The sequence below is a fragment of the Balaenoptera physalus genome, assembly GCF_965194825.1.
Source record: "Balaenoptera physalus genome assembly, chromosome: 17".
NCBI lineage: Eukaryota > Metazoa > Chordata > Mammalia > Artiodactyla > Balaenopteridae > Balaenoptera > Balaenoptera physalus.
The window spans coordinates 4686200-4706988 of record NC_138895.1 but is presented as its reverse complement, the minus strand read 5'-3'; the positions used below and the strand labels follow the sequence as shown (position 1 = coordinate 4706988).

The 20789-nt window shown below is 40.9% G+C and overlaps 1 protein-coding gene and 1 pseudogene across 2 annotated transcripts in view; one reads left to right on the top strand and one right to left on the bottom strand.

Moving 5' to 3' along the window:
* XKR4 (XK related 4) overlaps positions 1-20789 on the bottom strand; it is a 363695-nt gene that overhangs the window by 110343 nt on the left and 232563 nt on the right. The window lies entirely within an intron of this gene.
* Positions 7010-20335, top strand: LOC309646848 (large ribosomal subunit protein uL4-like; annotated as a pseudogene). The gene is made up of 2 exons: positions 7010-17523; positions 17834-20335. The product of its transcript is annotated as a large ribosomal subunit protein uL4-like (transcript).

Below are 20789 nucleotides of genomic sequence, written 5' to 3'. Positions count from 1 at the left end.
CTCTCTCCAATGAAACAACCCTTTAACTGCTGAAAATTATTTAAAAAAGAAAAGACCCAAAATCTCTGAAAATTGTCCTAAAGGATGATATCAAATGGAGAAACATTTATTCAAGAACATCTGCTAAATCTCTGTAAGAACAGCCAGACCCTGTTCCACTGAGCCGGGACCTGCTCACCTTACTCCTCCCCTCCCCCAGCTCAGGGTGACGGAAGCTCTACTCTGGGTGGGTGTGGCCATGAGGGTGGGGCTCCTGCTCCCTGTATCTCTCTCTGTCTAGACCCTCAGTTTCACCCTAGGAGGGCAGGCTGTTGGCGTCACTGAGCACCTCCCGCTCCCAGCTGGACTGCTGGGCTCCGTGCATCATGTGAAGGTCATGCCTGGAGCAGGCTTCCTGGGACAGGTGAGAGGAGGCCCAGTGGACTCCCAACAAGTGGAGATGTAATACACACCCTGATCCAGGAAGGGTCCCTGTGCACTTGAATGTTACTACATTTGGTATGAATGGGTGCTTCATGCTGGTGATCATTTGCTGTATTGTAGTCCTAGAAAATGATGACTGTTTCGATGTCTTGATATTTCATTCAGCATGGGTATATTCTATTTCAGACAGTAGCTGTTCTGTTTTGAGTCTCTTTATATATGCATTAAATAAAATGGATTTATAAGAATTTAAAAATATTGTACATATGAAATAGCTAAACAATTAATAGAGAAAAACAGGCAGCACACAGAATTTGAAGGCACAGAATACGTTTTTGTTTCTAACACATTCACTACCAGCTTTTTTTGGATTCTTTCGGTTGGTACAATAAAATGGAAAATGTCTCTCCTCTTGTCTAAAGGGTTAAGCATAACATACACATGAGTGAGGTTATATATTTTCTAAAAGGCGAGACGAAGGAGGAACTATTTTTAAACAGATATACCAAACTGTACACATCTAAGCTAGAATGATTGATTTTTCAAAGCAATTTTCTTAGAAGGCTGTTCTATCTCCTCTCTTCTGTGATGTTACTTTGCTTGACATTCTCTGGAATGGGCTTGTTTCATTCACTTACTCAACAAATATTTACTGAGTACTTATTACGTACTAGGTACTCTGTAGAAGCTATAGGTACAAAGATAAAACATGATTCTTGACTACAGGAAGCATACAGCTTAGTGAAGAAGGGAAAAGTAAGGTACCTGCCAGTGGATGTGTGTTCCAAGTTCTACTGAGGGTCAGAGATGACTTCACAGCAAAGAGGTAATATTTGAACAACCTCTTCTCAAGTATGGTGTGACGGGAAATACAGGAAGACTTGGCCAGACATCAGGAAGGGCTTCCAATAAAAGGGCTTTTAGTCAATAACACCTATCTCTTTCTTTATAATAATCACTTCCTGGTTGTCCCTACCGCGTATTGCAAACTTAGAGCGCCCTTCTTTACTACACTTAACTCTGTAAATTTTGTTTACATTCTCCAAAACTCACACCTACTCTCAAAGAAAAAAAATATACTATTTGTCGTATTAAGGACATTGAAAAGAATGGCCACCAGCCATGATGGCGATTCTCAAAGAGTAGTCCCTGGTGTATTTCCAGCCATGAGGATAATTCACTAAGCTTACCCATGGAATCTGTTTAGGAGGTGATAATAATTATTTGAAATTTGTAAGTTGGGTCTATTTGCTAAAGAATCAGGCTTACTACCTTATAAACACACCTCGTGTGGGCTGAGGGATGCTTTCAGAGGCACCTTGCACTCACTCTCTGCTATTGGCTTCGATTGAGTTTCTTCACAGCCTGTATTTACTGTCATTATGCCTAATTCCCTGCTTACTAATTTGTAGGTAAATGTCTCCAAGGTGTTTTGCCACCTCCTTATTTTCAAGGATTCTTCTCCTCCAGTCAGAATAAATTTAACTCCTTTAGTCATTCTGTCCAACGATTTAGTTAAAAACAAAGTAAAAAGCCCAGAGTCCTCACCTGGAATTGCCATTTCTCATCCTATCTTTGGCTATTATTTTCTCCCTTGGTAAAAATATTTCAGTAGCTAAATGGTAAGTTACAAGGCTACTATTTCTAGGACTTTTTTGCTCTGACCCTGCAGCCGTTCTTGCTCTAACCATGACCTGACAAGTTAAACACAGCCAATGAAGTAATATAAAATAACACACTTGATATCTTACCCAGTTTTCCCAAGGTACACTTCCTTGTCCCCCAGAGAAGTGGAAAAGTCTTTTCCCTGAATGGGTTTTTCTGCCTGAAGATCTGACTCCAAGTGGCTCTTCCAAGCTTAGCCTACAACTTCCCATCAACAACCCCACTGGTCACCTCCAGGCACGGAGAGCAAGTTGCTGTTCCCGAAACACACCCTCCTGCCCTGTGCTCTGACATATGCCCTTTCTCCTCTTGAAAAGTTCTCCCCTGCGATGTTGCACTTTCTGCAGCGTGTCCTAAAATGATGCAGGAACACCAGTGACGATTCACAAGGGAGACGTGAGGAACAGGCTCAGGATTCTAATTCGACTCCTCCCTTCACTAAATGTACATTAAAATATAAGACAGAATGGGAGACAATTAACGGTGAATATGGTTTGTAGTATAGAGGAGTGGGTACGTGTGCTATTTCTGCGGTCAGATTGCCTACATTTGAATCCTTTTCTCTTCCCATGACCTTAGACAAGTTATTTTTCTGCAGCCCTGTTTCCTTTTAAGTGACATTGGGATAATAAAGTACCTGCCCGATAGTCTCATCACACTTTTTATTTTTAACATCTTTATTGGAGTATAATTGCTTTACAATGGTGTGTTAGTTTCTGCTTTATAACAAAGTGAATCAGCTATATGTATACATATATCCTCATATCCCCTCCCTCTTGCGTCTCCCTCCCACTCTCCCTATCCCACCCATCTAGGTGGTCACAAAGCACCGAGCTGATCTCCCTGTGCTATGCAGCTGCTTCCCACTAGCTATCTATTTTACATTTGGTAGTGTTTATATGTCCATGCCACTCTCTCACTTCGTCCCAGCTTACCCTTCCCCCTCCCCGTGTCCTCAAGTCCATTCTCTACGTCTGCATCTTTATTCCTGTCCTGCCCCTAGATTCTTCAGAACCACTTTTTTTTTTTTTTTTAGATTCCATATATGTGTGTTAGCATATGGTATTTGTTTTTCTCTTTCTGACTTACTTCACTCTGTATGACAGACTCTAGGTCCATCCACCTCACTACAAATAACTCAATTCGTTTCATTTATGGCTGAGTAATATTCCATTGTATATATGTCCCACATCTTTTTTATCCATTCATCTGTTGATGGACACTTAGGTTGTTTCCATGTCCTGGCTACTGTAAATAGAGCTGCAATGAACATTGTGGTACATGCCTCTTTTTGAATTATGGTTTTCTCAGGGTATATGCCCAGTAGTGGGATTGCTGGGTCGTATGGTAGTTCTATTTTTAGTTTTTCAAGGACCCTCCATACTGTTTTCCATAGTGGCTGTATCAATTTACATTCCCACCAACAGTGCAAGAGGGTTCCCTTTTCTCCACACCCTCTCCAGCATTCATTGTTTGTAGATTTTTTGATGATGGCCATTCTGACCGGTGTGAGGTGATAATTCATTATAGTTTTGATTTGCATTTCTCTAATGATTAGTGATGTTGAGCATCCTTTCATGTGTTTGTTGGCAATCTGTATATCTTCTTTGGAGAAATGTCTATTTAGGTCTTCTGCCCATTTTTGGATTGGGTTGTTTGTTTGTTTGATATTGAGCTGCATGAGTTGCTTGTATGTTTTGGAGATTAGTCCTTTGTCAGTTGCTTCGTTTGCAAATATGTTCTCCCATTCCGAGGGTTGTCTTTTCATCTTGTTTATGGTTTCCTTTGTTGTGCAAAAGCTTTTAAGTTTCATTAGGTCCCATTTGTTTACTTTTGTTTTTATTTCCATTTCTCTAGGAGGTGGGGCAAAAAGGATCTTGCTGTCATTTATGTCATAGAGTGTTCTGCCTTCTGCCTGTGTTTTCCTCTAAGAGTTTTATCGTGTCTGGCCTTACATTTAGGTGTTTAATCCATTTTGAATTTATTTTTGTGTATGGTGTTAGGGAGTGCTCTAATTTTATTCTTTTACATGTAGCTGTCCAGTTTTCCTAGCACCACTTATTGAAGAGGCTGTCTTTTCTCCAATGTATATTCTTGCCTCCTTTATCAAAGATAAGGTGACCGTAGGTGCATGGGTTTATCTCTGGGCTTTCTATCCTGTTCCATTGATCTATATTTCTGTTTTTGTGCCTGTAGCATACTGTCTTGATTACTGTAGCTTTGTAGTAGAGTCTGAAGTCAGGGAGCCTGATTCCTCCAGCTTCATTTTTCTTTCTCAAAACTGCTTTGGCTATTTGGGGTCTTTTGTGTCTCCATACAAATTGTGAATTTTTTTGTTCTAGTTCTGTGAAAAATGTCAGTGGTAGTTTGATAGGGATTGCACTGAATCTGTTGATTGCTTTGGGTAGTATAGTCATTTTCACAATGTTGATTCTTCCAATCCAAGTACATGGTATATCTCTCCATCTGTTTGAATCATCTTTAATTTCTTTCATCAGAGTCTTATAGTTTTCTGAATACAGGTCTTTTGTCTCCTTAGGTAGGTTTATTCCTAGGTATTTTATTCTTTTTGTTGCAATGGTAAATGGGAGTGTTTCCTTAACTTCTCTTTCAGATTTTTCATCATTAGTGTATAGGAATGCAAGAGATTTCTGTGCATTAATTTTGTATCTTGCTACTTTACTAAATTCATTGATTAGCTCTAGTAGTTTTCTGGTAGATTCTCTATGTATTGTATCATGTCATCTGCAAACAGTGACAGCTTTACTTCTTCTTTTCCAATTTGAATTCATTTCTTTTTCTTCTCTGATTGCTGTAGCTAAAAATTCCAAAACTATGTTGAATAATAGTGGTGAGAATGGGCAACCTTGTCTTGTTCCTGATCTTAGAGGAAATGGTTTTAGCTTTTCACCATTGAGAACGATGTTGGTTGTGGGTTTGTCACATATGGCCTTTATTATGTTGATGTAGGTTCCCTCTATGCCTACTTTCTGGAGGGTTTTTATCATAAATGGGTGTTGAATTTTGTTGAAAGCTTTTTCTGCATCTATTGAGTTGATCATATGGTTTTTCTCCTTCAATTGGTTAATATGGCTTATCACAATGATTGATTTGCATATATTGAAGAATCCTTGCATTCCTGGGATAAACTCCACTTGATCATGGTGTATGATCCTTTTAATGTGCTGTTGGATTCTGTTTGCTAGTATTTTGTTGAGGATTTTTGCATCTATATTCATCAGTGATATTGGCCTGTAGTTTTCTTTCTTTGTGACAACTTTGTCTGGTTGGTTTCAGGGTGATGGTGGCCTTGTAGAATGAGTTTGGGAGTGGTCCTCCATCTGCTATATTTTGGAAGAGTTTGAGAAGGATAGTTGTTAACTCTTCTCTAAATGTTTGACAGAATTTGCCTGTGAAGCCATCTGTTCCTGGGCTTTCGTTTGTTGGAAGATTTTTAATCACAGTCTCAATTTTGGTGCTTGTGATTGGTCTGCTTATATTTTCTATTTCTTCCTGGTTCAGTCTCGGAAGGTTGTGCTTTTCTAAGAATTTGTCCATTTCTTCCAGGTTGTCCATTTTATTGGCATAGAGTTGCTTGTAGTAATCTCTCATGATCCTTTGTATTTCTGCAGTGTCAGTTGTTACTTCTCCTCTTTCATTTCTAATTTTATTGAGTTGAGTCTTCTCCCTTTTTTTCTTGATGAGTCTGGCTAATGGTTTATCAATTTTGTTTATCTTCTCAAAGAACCAGCTTTTAGTTTTATTTATCTTTGCTATTGTTTCCTTCATTTCTTTTTCATTTATTTCTGATCTGATCTTTATGATTTCTTTCCTTCTGCTAACTTTGGAGTTTTTTTTGTTCTTCTTTCTCTAATTGCTTTAGGTGTAAGGTTAGGTTGTCTATTTGAGATGTTTCTTGTTTCTTAAAGTAGGATTGTATTGCTATAAACTTCCCTCTCAGAACTGCTTTTGCTGCATCCCATAGGTTTTGGGTCATCGTGTTTTCATTGTCATTTGTTTCTAGGTAGTTTTTGATTTCCTCTTTAATTTCTTCAGTGATTTCTTGGTTATTAAGTAGTGTATTGTTTAGCCTCCATGTGTTTGTATTTTTTACAGATTTTTTCCTGTAATTTATATCTAGTCTCATAGCGTTGTGGTCGGAAAAGATACTTGATACGATTTCAATTTTCTTAAATTTACCAAGGCTTGATTTGTGACACAAGATATGATCTATCCCGGAGAATGTTCCATGAGCACTTGAGAAGAAAGTGTATTCTGTTGTTTTGGGATGGAATGTCCTATAAATATCAATTAAGTCCATCTTGTTTAATGTATCATTTAAAGCTTGTGTTTCCTTATTTATTTTTATTTTGGATGATCTGTCCATTGGTGAAAGTGGAGTGTTAAAGTCCCCTACTATGATTGTGTTACTGTCGATTTCCCCTTTTATGGCTGTTAGCATTTGACTTATGTATTGAGGTGCTCCTATGTTGGGTGCATAAATATTTACAATTGTTATATCTTCTTGGAGTGATCCCTTGATCATTATGTAGTGTCCTTCTTTGTCTCTAATAATAATCTTTATTTTAAAGTCTATTTTGTCTGATATGAGAATTGCTACTCCAGCTTTCTTTTCATTTCCATTTGCATGGAATATCTTTTTCCATCCCCTCACTTTCAGTCTGTATGTGTCCCTAGGTCTGAAGTGGGTCTCTTGTAGACAGTATATATACGGGTCTTGTTTTTGTATCCATTCAGCCAGTCTATGTCTTTTGGTTGGCACATTTAATCCATTTACTTTTAAGGTAATTATCGATATGTAATGTATGTCCCTATTACCATTTTCTTAATTGTTTGGGGTTTGTTATTGTAGGTCTTTTCCTTCTCTTGTGTTTCCTGCTTAGAGAAATTCCTTTAGCATTTGTTGTAAAGCTGGTTTGGTGGCGCTGAATTCTCTTAGCTTTCGCTTGTCTGTAAAGGTTTTAATTTCTCTGTCGAATCTGAATGAGATTCTTGCTGGGTAGAGGATTCTTGGTTGTAGGTTTTTCCCTTTCATCACTTTGAATATGTCCTGCCACTCCCTTCTGGCTTGCAGAGTTTCTGCTGAAAGATCAGCTGTTAACCTTATGGGGATTCCCTTGTATGTTATTTGTTGTTTTTCCCTTGCTGCTTTTAATATTTTTTCTTTGTATTTAATTTTTGATAGTTTGATTAATATGTGTCTTGGCATGTTTCTCCTTGGATTTATCCTGTGTGGACTCCCTGCGCTTCCTGGACTTGATTGACTATTTCCTTTCCCATGTTAGGGAAGTTTTCAACTATAATCTCTTCAAATATTTTCTCAGTCCCTTTCTTTTTCTCTTCTTCTTCTGGAACCCCTATAATTCGAATGTTGGTGCGTTTAATGTTGTCCCAGAGGTCTCTAAGACTGTCCTCACTTCCTTTCATTCTTTTTTCTTTATTCTGCTGTGCAGTAGTTATTTCCACTATTTTATCTTCCAGGTCACTTATCCGTTCTTCTGCCTCAGTTATTCTGCTATTGATTCCTTCTAGAGAATTTTTAATTTCATTTATTGTGTTGTTCCTCATTGTTTGTTTGCTCTTTAGTTCTTCTAGGTCCTTGTTAAACGTTTCATGTACTTTCTTCATTCTATTTCCAAGATTTTGGATCATCTTTACTATCATTACTGTGAATTCCTTTTTAGGTAGACTGCCTATTTCCTCTTCATTTGTTTGGTTGGTGGGTTTTTACCTTGCTCCTTCATCTGCTGTGTGTTCCTCTGTCTTCTCATTTCGCTTAATTTACTGTGTTTGGGGTCTCCTTTTCACAGGCTGCAGGTTCGTAGTTCCCGTTGTTTTTGGTGTCTGCCCTGAGTGGCTAAGGTTGGTTCAGTGGCTTGTGTAGGCTTCCCGGTGGAGGGGACTAGTGCCTGTGTTCTGGTGGATGAGGCTGGATCTTGTCTTTCTGGTGGGCAGGACTGCGTCCAGTGGTGTGTTTTGGGGTGTTTGTGACCTTATTATGATTTTAGGCAGCCTCTCTGCTAATGGGTGGGGTTGTGTTCCTGTCTTGCTAGTTGTTTGGCATGGGGTGTCCAGCACTGTAGCTTGCTGGTCATTGAGTGGAGCTGGGTCTTAGCATTGAGATGGAGATCTCTGGGAGAGCTCTCGCCGTTTGATATTACATGGAGCCGGGAGGTCTCTGGTAGACCAATGTCCTGAACTTGGCTCTCCCATCTCAGAGGCACAGGCCTGACACCCGGCCGGAGCACCAAGACCCTGTCAGCCACACGGCTGGGTTCCACTGAAGCACAGCCTTGGCTTGAGGCGAGCCTGCCAGCCCGGTCCTAGGTTAGTGATGGCCAATGGTGTGCACAGGGACAGCTGTCCTCCTTGGGCTCACTTCTCATCACACTCTTATGTAAAATGGGGATAATGTTAGAACTTCAAAGACCACTGCGGGGCGGTGGGGGTTAAATGAAATTCATACCTAAACAATGAGAACATTATTCTAATTATTAGGAAGATGGGAATCATTTCAGAAATGTTAACTATTTAATACTTATCATCTTAGCAAATTCCAAATCATGGTACTCATTTGCCGAAAATAAGTTTCAGTCACACCTAAAAGTAAAACAATGCAACCAAAAATTCCTGCTCGATCAAATGCCTAAACTAAGGGGTCTCATGGTTTCCCTTACACTTGATTAAGTGGTTTACTCTCCTCCTTAGGCACTTAATCAGTTCCTGTAGCTCTTGCTGGATGTACTGAGGATCAAAAAATATGCCAGAGACTTGAGATATGGAAGAAGTTCGGTCAGAGGTGTGATTAGGCAGACAGGAGGCTGGGGGGAAGGATTGCTTTCAGTCTGTTTAGGTTTGAGCATTTGGCATTCATTTATCCCCTGAACATTTGTCCTGGTCTGTGGCATCTACATCTACACTCTCCCCACCATCCAGCCCACCCTCTGCAATATTTTGGGAATTAATGAGACCAGGTACCTAAAGTCCTGAGTGATAAAAGAAGAGATGCTAAAAAAATAGCAAGTGTCAATGAATGGGATTTCCCTCCAGAATACCAGCTGATAAAGCTTGGTATTAGTTGGGCACCCACCCAACCTTCGGTAACAAAGCGATTTTTACAAACTAATTTTCCACCTTTTGGCTGTTGCAAGTGTCAGTGGAAGCAACACCTAATTGAAATCTTTGGGAATCGAAGTTCTGACCTTCCCAACACCCTCCCTTTCTCCTTCCTTAATGGCTACACTGCAGTACTCTTGGCAACATTAAGAATCACCTGATCACCTTTATTGCTATAAACTCTAAAACGAACCGCCTCAGCCATATCAGCCAAAATATATCACCCCTCAGTAACTCAGTATCATCTCTTATTCTGCTTCTCAAAACCTAGTAGCTAGCATTTTATTCTTTGGCATATATTCACAACAGCTCTTAAAAAGCGGTTGTCTAAAAATAAATGCTGCCACTTTGTGTAATCGTGTCATGTTCAGAGTAATATCGTTCCAGGTCAGTGATCACTTCCATTCATGACTGCATATTCTTGTCGGAATAGAGTTAAATACAAGCCACACTTTGAGTTCTTCTACTAAAATATCAAACCTCAGCATCAGAAAAATAATTATTGCCTTTCTTGGCCATTTAGGATGAGAGAAGTTGACAAAGGCATCTCCAATTATAATGTTATAAAGATTTAAAGAATAACTCTTTTCTTTAATAGTAATATTTATAATTTGCATAATATTTAAATTTTTTTTGGAGGAAACACAACATAAGTGTAAGACAAGACACAAGTCTCTTTCTGACCCTGATTTGACATCTCCCCTTAGTCCTAATGTTTGACCTTCTGGACCTCAGCTCCCCATTTGGAAAACAGGAATAAGACTAGAGATTCTACTTGTGGGGGGAGGAAGAGGTGTGATGGGAGTGGAAGTGCTTTGATGAAATAACGCTGTGTAAAATTTCCAAAATCACTGGAACTTTTCCTTAATGTGAGCACCTACTGGGTATCCTCAGAGAAGTCATATTTACAGATTGACACCTTATTGCTGATTCTCAATTATTTTCCTTTGCCTTGGCAACGAAAATAAAATATTTCTTGCTTAAGAGGAAGAGGCAAAGGAAAACAATTTGGAACCAACAATAATGTGACAGACTACGTAAGCTGAGATCTGAAATACATCATATTCAGAATAATTTTAATATTTTCTTCTTGAAATGAAAATAATCACAATTTTTTCAATGTGATTAATAAATTTGGATTTTTTAATATCTGGCTTTGTTAACTATATGAAATATATATGGCCAAATCTTTTGTGTTGGGTGTTCAACACATCACTATTTAATTTCTTTTTACACGTGAAATGGTTTTAAAGGATAATTGTTAACGCAATATTAGATCCACCAAAATAGATGAACGGAATATTAGTAAAACATTTCTTAAACTGAAATAAACATGTTTTAACGTATTTTGAACCTTAGGTTTAGAGATGATCAAGCTGGATTGTTTCATCGAATGCATAAATCACCTCTATTCTGTTGAGGGTCACTAGGTTGATAAACAGTAGGTGTCAAGCACAGAGCAGGCGCCAGAGACACCAAAGACACCTCTGTAGAAGCAACAGAGGGATGTCCTGGGAGCACCTGGGTGGTGCTTAGGGGCTTGGGTTCTCCTTTTGGTGATTTAATGGATAAAGCCCAGTCTCTCCTTTTGCATGTCGTGCCCCACAAGAAATCACTTGATGGTTCTCTGAACAAACTGAAAACCTTAAAAATAACTGGGAATGAAGGAAATGACAAAAATACAGCAGCTGAAAGTTCACCTAAATTGTGTGTTTTTGCTATTATCTGGATGTTGGCAGAAGCAGAAGACTGTCACAGGTCTCAGATTTAATTTCCTGAGGGGTTTCCTTTTTTCTTTCAACATTTAGAATGAACACATCTTTTCTCGATAATTTTGATTATAATAGGAATGGCTTGTACTCTTCTACAAGTTATCATAGACATTGTGCACACATTTCTTATTTATCCTTACTCTGGACTCTTACTGAAGTGAGCTGGGGTAAGGAAAGTGGCCAAATCACCTCCAAAGAAGCCTCTCGATGACATCGGTCTTTTGCTTTTGCTTCCTGAGATGCCACAACACATCTGGTGTCCTGCATTGCCTCCCTTAAGTGTGTGCTTCAATTTGATTATTCCTCAGGAAGCCTGGACATCTTTGAGAGAATTGGATGCTATCAGATTCCCTCAGCCAGACTCATCAGAACCAACGGAGCAGGATGGCAGCAGGCAGTTCTTCTGAGGACAGAAGCTTTCCCTTGGAAACATGACTGTGGATTTAATTTCTTTAGTTAGAACTATAAGAGGAAGCGCACAAAATGTTTTGTTTTGTTTTTTCATTACAATGGTTTCATTGTCAGCATCATCATCATTACAAGTCTGAGACCTTAACACGCACCAGAACCAAACTCACAGGCGCTTTATATACATTATCCCACTGAATTGTCACCACGACCTTATGGAGCAGATCCTGCTGTGAGCACAGGCCTCTGTGACTCTGAGGCCACCTTCCCCCTCTTCCAGGATCTCGTCTCAGGTAAGGAACAAAAATATGGTTCAAACACAGACTACGGGCTGAGAGAAAACTCTGTGATGTCCCAGGAGTCCTCTGGGTTTGTCAGAGTCTAAATGGGCTGGAGAACTCCCCCGGCCCTGATTGGCTGGGCACTCAGAGGGAAGTAGTGTCGTGTTGGTTTGTTTCTTTGTCACCCACCCCCAGGCCTTGTCAAAGAGTTCCCAGACCTGAGACAACACCGAACAGAACACTGTCTCCTGCAGCGTCTCTTTCCAAAACCGTCCCAACTCAGTGCTCTGCTGGGAGAGCCGAGAGCAGGTGCCTGTGACGTCCCCTGCAGGGATCACAGGGTGGACACTTGGCGCTGTTGTCCAGCTGCCTCAGATATGGCAGCTTAGGCTGGGGTGATTTGCGGATCAGGCGACGAAATGTTTTTTGAGTTAACATTAAGTGCCAGGCCTCGAGCTCAGGGTCTTATGTGCGTTATGCCAAAATAAGTGTTCACAGCGTTCATTATAACACTTGAGGTAGTTCCCCATCTCAACGGAAATAAATAGAACCTCCGAGAGGTTAAGAGCTTTACCCCAGTTTTCAGAGCCCAGGATTCTACTTGGGAAACCAGCCCGGGATGTGAGCTGGGCGGAGCCAACAGAAGTGCATCCTGATTCTTCGTTTGACACTGGAGCCTCAAACAAAACCAGAAGGGAGGGTAGCAGCCCAAATCTACCTGTCCTCCTCTGACATTGGAATCTAAATGCGTGTGAGCAAATACCAGTGCCTGGGAAATTTGCTACAATGCCCCAGAACACATTCATAGTAATCAGACTTCCTGTCTGTTCTCTGAGAAATTAAGTAGGAGCCAGCAGCCAGCAGAGGACTTGGCCCAGCCTAGGCAGCCATAAACACTGGAGGAAAGAATAAGGAAAGAGGATGGTTCTGGCTTTTGGATTCTGCAAACCAAAAAGGAGCATTTCTTTGAAACCCAGCTGGTAGGATTAGCCCAGTCCTGAAAAGCATAGTTACTTTTTTGGTAATATGAGGGGGGAAATACAAAGCACCTGACAGCATGAACATGAAATAATTAAATGCCTCTTGAGTTTATGATGTTGCTGTTTTACATTCAGAGAAGCTCTGAATGACAAGACGAGTTGACAGACGGAGGGGGAATATGGAATGCAGTGCCAGCCAGGACCACTGACTTTCCCACACTGTCAGCGCCATCACCGACTTCATAGTATCTCGCCGCATAAAGAATCTCCAAAACTCCACTCAAGGAATAGCAACTCGGAATAAGAGAATAACTGACTCCGCTAGTCAAACGGGGGCGGATGATTGGATGGTCACTGCTGGATTTGTTGTTTTTGCATGATGAAAAATAGTATTTCCCCAACATGACTAATTCAGCGAGATTGTATTCCATGTGATAAACATCGAGCTGTATCGTTCTCAAGCCAAGGGGAATATACTGACCGTTGAGCATGCCTTAATTTAAAGCTGAGAAAACTGAGGCTCAGCCGAGGTGACACGCTAATCCTTTAGCTACTTAGCGGAAGAGTCAAGAATTGAGTCCACGGCCCTGGTTCACTTACTTGCCACCTTCTATATTCTCTCTCTCTACCTCCTTAAGTACATTTTTACCGTGAATGTACGCAATGTCTATGCGGAGCTCCAAGAAGAAGAATAAAATACCCTTCAACTTAAGAAAGTGAATGTAACCGATGTCTCTGACACCCTTCCTCTCTCCACCTCATCCCCATGGGCAACCACTTTCCTGAATTTCAAGTTAATCCTTCTCTTGTTTTTCTCCATAGCAGGCTACCTCTCTCAATTTGCAATATTTCTTTTATTATGAGAGCCAAATGCACAGATGATCCCCAAAGCACAATGGATGTTTTACAGCTCTAATACAAGATCAGAATTTTAAAGCCATAAAAATAGCCAATTAGGCTTCCAGATCAATCCTGCATTTGAACCCCATTAGTCACCAACTCACTCTCTCTGGCTGGGAGATGACAGTACAGCTTCTGACCATTAAGAACTTGCTTTTTGGCCTTTCCGCATCCTTTGATAATGTAAATTTATAAGAATAATGAGCTCCTTTGGGGGATTCTTTGTTTCTCTGAACTCATTGGACTGTACTCATTTTAATGTAGTATTGTTTCAAAACCAGAAAACAACCACAAAACTAGACCTCCTCCCTTTTCAAGCCCTCACACTGCTTACGGGGACCAACAAGAATAGTTACACTCAAACACTGTCAGTTTTAATTTCTATTCCCCGATGAAGATGAAATCTGATTGGTACCATGGCAACACGCTGCCTGGAGCATCCAATAGGTATGACTTGTGCACAATCTCGCTCACAAATTCTCTTTATAAGTGTTAGGAGAGGTGTGATCTTCTCCTAGAATGCACTAAATTAAAAAAGGCTGAAGAAAATCCAATTAGTGTTTCCAGAAGTACCTTTCCAGGGTCTGATAATATCAGATTACTGTTTCACATTTTCCCCCCCTGTATCCACTAGGTGCAGGCAAAGCATTAGACATCCTGACAAGCATCAAGTAAGTGGAGAATTGAGGCACCGCTGGGGCATGGAGGTGCAATGAACTTATGGAGTTCTGCTGTTTTTCTTTGACTTTTGATATTTCAGTTTGTTGACTTTTTCTACCTTCCTTCCTTCCTTCCTTCCTTCCTTCCTTCCAGGAAGAAGCAGTGATGTAGTATTCCTAAATCCCTGAATTGGTAGTACAGTCTTGGGGGTAAGGTTGATACCTTAGTTATAAATGATCTGTTTTCTCATTGTCTGTACCAAAACATCAGAGTTAACTATTCCCCACGTGATGTAAGAGGATGCTTCTTGAGTACCTGCCATATACTGGGTCTGATTCAGGGCATTTGCCCTTCACAATGTCTCAGCAAATTCTTCCAGGTGCCTTTCCTATGAGGTAGGGCTTGCTTTCCCCACTCCTCTGATGAAGAAATAGATGCAGACAAGTAGAGAAATGAGCCGCAGCTCAAAGTTATTAGGTGGTGGAGCCAAGATCACAACAAAGACTGTTGAATCTGAACTCTCTCTCTATTCTGTTCCTTGAGGAGGCAACCTGCATCTCTCTCTCATCCTCTGGGTGGTGGTAGAGGTTGGGGACAAGTGTCATTGTCATTAGGCATTATGACTTTCAAATATTGTGTTATAACTTGAGAAGCAGTTTGTCATGCCCTTTACCTTAAATACCATTTGCATTAGCACCCCCCAAAATGAAATAGTAAGGTATACATCTAACAAAATATGTACAATATTTATATGAAGAAAGCTATAAAACTCTGATGAAAGAAATCAAAGAAATAAATAAATGGAAAGATATGCCATGTTCATGGAAGAAAAAAAAGAAGACCCAATATTGGCAAGATGTCAGCTCTTCCCCACTTGATCTATAGATTCAATTCAACCCCAATCAAAATCCCAGCAAGTAATTTTATGGATATTGATAAATGAATTCTAAAGTTCATGTGGAGAGGCAAAAGACCCAGTACAACCAATATAATACTGAAGGAGAAGAACAAAGTTGGAGGACTGACCCTACCCAACTTGAAGATTTTCTATAAAGCTCCAGTAATCAAGAAGTGTGATACTGGTGAAAAGTTGACAAACAGATTAATAAAACAGAATGGAAGGTCTAGAATAGACCCACATAAATGTAGTCAATTGATGTTTGACAAAGGAGCAAAGCCAGCAGAGAAAAGATAGTCTTTCCAACAAGTAGTCCTGGAACAACTAGACATCCACGTGCAAGAAAAATGGAATCTAGACACAAACCGTATAAACTTCATAAAAATTAACTTAAAATGGATCACACTAAATGCAAAATGCAACACTATAAAACCCTTAGCAGATAACATAGGAGAGAATTTAGTTGACCTTGAGTATAGTGATGACTTTTTAGATGCAACACCAAAGGCATGATCCATAGAATAAATAATGGATAAGCTGAATTTCATTAAAATGAAAAACTTCTGCTCTGTGAAAAACACCAACAAGAAAACAAAATGACAAGCCACAGACTGAGAGAAAGTATTTGCAAAAGACATCTGATAAAGGATTATTATTCAAAATATACAAAGAACCCTTAAAACTCAACAATAAAAAAATACAACAACCCAACTCAAAAAATGGGTGGAAGACCTTAACAGACACCTCACCAAAGAAGAAATACAGATGGCAAAAAAGCATATAAAAAGATGTTCCAGATCATATGTCATCAAGAAAATGCAAACTAAAACACCAGTGAGATACCACTATACACCTACTAGAATGGCCAGAATCCAAAGCACTGATAATATCAAATGCTGGTGAGGAATTGTCATTCATTGCTGGTGGGAATGCAAGATGATACAGCCTCCCTGGAAGACAGTTCGGTGGTTTCTTAACAAAACTAAACATACTTTTATCATATAATCCTTGATATTTTCCTAAAGGAATTGAAAGATTTATGTCCACACAAAAACCTGCACACAAATGTTTACAGCAGCTTCATTCATAATTGCCAAAACTTGGAAGCAACCAAGATGTCCTTCAGTAGGTGAATGGATAAATAAACTGGTCCATCCAGACATTGGAATATTATTCAGCACAAAAAGAGAAGAGCTCACAAGCCATGAAGAGACGTGGAGGGACCTTAAATGCATATGACTTATTTTCCTGTGGGAGCCGCCAGGTTGAGAGGAGCGTGGCCTTCTCCTCTCCCCGCCCTGGCGCGTGCTCATCCACTGATATCAGTGTACTGCAAAAAGGGGGAGTCATCTGGCAAAAATGTCACTATGCCTGCTGTGTTCAAGGCTCCCATTCGACCAGATATTGTGAACTTCGTTCACACCAACTTGTGCAAAAACAACAGACAGCCCTATGCTGTCAGTGAATTAGCAGGTCATCAAACCAGTGCTGAGTCTTGGGTACCGGCAGAGCTGTGGCTCGAATTCCCAGGGTTCAAGGTGGCAGGACTCACCACTCTGGCCAGGACGCTTTTGGAAATATGTGTCCTGGGGGCCGCATGTTTGCGCCAACCAAGACCTGGCGACACTGGCACCGCAGAGTGAATACAACACCGAAGCGACATGCCATCTGCTCTGCACCGGCTGCCTCGGCGTTACCAGCGCTGGTCGTGTCTATAGGTCATCGTATTGAGGAAGTTCCTGAACTTCCTTGGGTGGTTGAAGATAAAGATGAAGGCTACAAGAAGACCAAGGAGGCTGTTTTGCTTCTGAAGAAACTTAAAGCCTGGAATGATATCCAAAAGGTCTACGCCTCTCAGCAAATGAGAGCTGGCAAAGGCAAAATGAGAAACTGTCACTGTATCCAGCGCAGGGGACCCTGCGTCATCTGTAATGGGCACGTCATCAAGGCCTTCAGAAACATCCCTGGAATTACTCTGCTTAATGTGAGCAAACCGAACCTTTCGAAACTTGCTCCTGGTGGGCATGTGCTACGTTCCTGCATTTGGACTGAAAGTGCTTTCCGCAAGTTAGAGGAGCTGCATGGCACTTGGTGTCAAGCTGCTCCCCTCAAGAGTAACTACAACCTCCCCACGCACATGATGCTCAGTACAGACCTTAGCAGAATCTTGAAAAGCCCAGAGATCCAAAGAGCTCTCCGAGCACCACGCGAGAGGATTCATCAAAGTCCCGAAGAGGAGTCCACAGAAAAGCCTGAGAATCACGCTGAAGCTAAAGCCACAGGCAAAGACCATGCGCCGCAACACCATTCTTCACCAGGCCAAGTACCACAAAATCCGGATGGACAGGGCGGCAGCAGCACTAGAAGCCAAATCAGATGAGAAGCGGGTTCCAGGCAAGACGCCTGCGGTGGGGGGGCTTCTCTGGTGGCGCAGTGGTTGAGAATCTGCCTGCTAATGCAGGGGACACGGGTTCGAGCCCCGGTCTGGGAAGATCCCACATGCCGCGGAGCAACTGGGCCCGTGAGCCACAACTACTGAGCCTGCGCGTCTGGAGCCTGTGCTCCGCAACAAGAGAGGCCGCGATAGTGAGAGGCCCGCGCACCGCGATGAAGAGTGGCCCCCGCTCGCCGCAACTAGAGAAAGCCCTCGCACAGAAACAAAGACTCAACACAGCCAACAATAAATAAAATAAAATAAAATAAAAAGAGAAGTCTGTGGTGGGAAAGAAAGGAAAGAAGGCTGTTGGCATTAAGAAGCAGAAGAAGCCTTTGGTGGGAAAAAAGGCTGCAGTGACCAAGAAACCAGCAGCTGCAAAGAAGCCCGCAGAAAAGAAACCCACCACAGAGGAAAAGAAGGCTGCTGTATAACCTTAAATTTGCTTATTACGTAGAGGTCAAATCATTTTGGACAGCTGATTTTGAATAAAGACGTGATTTTAAAAAATGCATATGACTTATGTGAAAGAAGCCTATCTGAGAAGCCTACAGACTGTATGATTCCAACTATATGACACCTTGCAAAGGGAAAAGCTATGGAGATAGTAAAAAGATCAGTGGCTGCCAGGGGTTGGGGGGAGGGACGGATGAACAAGAGGAGCACGTAGGAAATTTAGGGCAGTGAAAATACTCTGTAGGATATTATAATGATGGATACATGTCATTATACATTTGTCCAAACCCACAGAGTGTACAACACCAAGAGTGAACCCCACGTAAACTATGGATTTTGAGTGATAATGATGTGTTAATATAGGTTCATCCCTGGTAACAAACGTACCAACTGGTGGAGATGTTGATACTGGGGAAAGCCATGCCTCTGTGGAGGCAGGGACTATATGGGAAACCTCCGTGCCTTCCCCTCAATTTTGCTGTGAACCTAAAACTGCTTTAAAAAATAAAGTCTATTAAAAAATGAAGAAAATATGACCACCAATTAGAGGAATCTTACGCTTTCTTAGACTGTAGAAAATATCTCAACACTTACAATATGAATGCTAATAAGCTTGTGGAAAAAAGATTAGTTTCCATGTCTAATGGCGTGGGGACGATGTGCTTAGAAAATGTAAAGAAAATGCACATTTGGTTTCCTCATAAACGTATATTGTTTCAAAAAACGTCAAGGCTGAAAGTACTTCACGCTAAAAATATGTCAGTGGACAGACCAAAGTCTAAGTGGCATTTGCTGGAAGATCCCTGAGGTTTCAAAACCCTACTGGGACACCTCTGAGGTTAAGAGTCAAGATCACAACACGGGCAGTAGGCACTGGCCATGCAGGGCAGAAGTGACCAAGGCCACACAGAGCGCTCGGGGGGAGAGCAGCTCGGATTTAATTCCGAGGTTAGGGAAAATGAATTCAAATGGGTTTACATCCATTTAAAAGAGACATAAAATGTGAATTTTGAAACCTCATTTCACAGCAAATTTAGAAACACGCTACGGGTACCCTTCCCCTTCTCCATGTGAGACAGGAAGGAAGGAAGGAAGAAGATGGCCCACGTGGACCACTTGACACCCCCAAGTGCCAGACAGGAGGTTAAGGTCCTTTTCATTGTTTATGTGATTCTAACACAACGTGGCCACTTAGATCAGGAAATTCTTTTTCAGTCAGAGAAGCAAATTCTCAGTGTGGTTAAGGAACACACTGAAGGCTACAAGGTGAGTGAAAACGTAAAAGATCATTCATGATGGAATGTCTCCACGTTGGGGTACTTTATCCATGAGAGGAGCCCTGAGCCCTGGGCTCTGGTCCCAGCTCTACCTGCTACTGGTAGTGTCACCTTTGTTAACTCACACTAACCTTTGTTAACTACTAGGGTAGGAGAGCAGGAACTGGATTAGATAAAGATTTTGCTTTTGTTCTGCTTCTCAAGCCTACCCTTCACCACGTGGTTTATGTCTTACGTTTATGTCTCTTTCCTGAAACTTGTCCTCTTAGCCACTTCACTGATTTTCTTCTTCCTTTTATAGTCGAGAAGTTCTACCTTGCTGCCATGATTTCTCCTCCTCTAATTTGCAATCTTTACTTCTTTCCTAAGCTTGGTCCTGATGACAGCGAAGTCATCACTGCCGAGTCTAATAGACTATTCAGTTCTCGTCTTGACTGGTCCCTCATGAGCAACTCTTTTGAAATAACCGCCTTGGCTACCATATCACCGTGCTGTTCTGACTATCCCACTTCTCTCTTACTTCCTCTGCTTCACTGACTGGTCTTGGTCATCATTCTTCTAGCATTCAAATCAGTGCCTGCCATGGATAGGGACTCAACAAATGTTTGTTCAGTAAATAATGTAATAAATAATGATGATTTTTTTTTCCAGGTCTTAATTAAGACATTGTATTCCATTATTGAGACATGTGTTGCAGGACCTTATATGGACAAAGATGTTCAGGACCCTCGAGCTTCAAGATCAAGTTCAAATCATTCCCCTCTTACTTCTGGGAGTTGGTAGTGTTACAGCACATGCACCTCATGCTCTGACTTCCTCCTCAGGGCCCAGAAGACCTGCTTCCCAAACATTTCTACGTTCAAAATCATTTCACTCATTCTTTAAGATCCAGTACCCTCTTTTCCACAAAATTCCCTAGCATCTTTAAATTTGGAAAAAATGTCTTCTTCTGGGCTCACGAAACATTTCAAAAATGAAAATTTTTTCAAATGCTTTTTTTTTAATAGCTTCTTCACTTATCTGCATTGAGTTTTAAAAATCTGTGAATTTAAAAATCTATACATTTATTTACTCAGTCATTTATTCCAAAAGTCTATGTTAAAAATATCTATTGCCTTTTTACAGCCTAGCAGATGTGTTTTAGATTTTTTAAAATTTGAATTTTAACTCAATGTTTTAGCTAACAAAAATCTGGTAGTACCTGCCTTCGCAGAAGCCTACACACTGGAAAGGCCTATATTTCAACGCTACACTGGAGAACTTCACGCCCTATAAAATGGTCCAGGTGTGTGAAGTGATAATATTATGGATGTTTTAAAAGTTTTGGAGGTTTGGAGTCTCCTTAGCCTCACGGACTCTCGGACTTTTTCTACAGCTGAGTGGAAAGCTGTGGAAATTTAGAATCACAATGAAAGTGCTGACAAAACCTTCCCCAGGCAGCTCTCAGCAGGCCTGTCCTTCCGCAATCAGAAGCTCATTGTGAGCTTCGGGGAGTGAA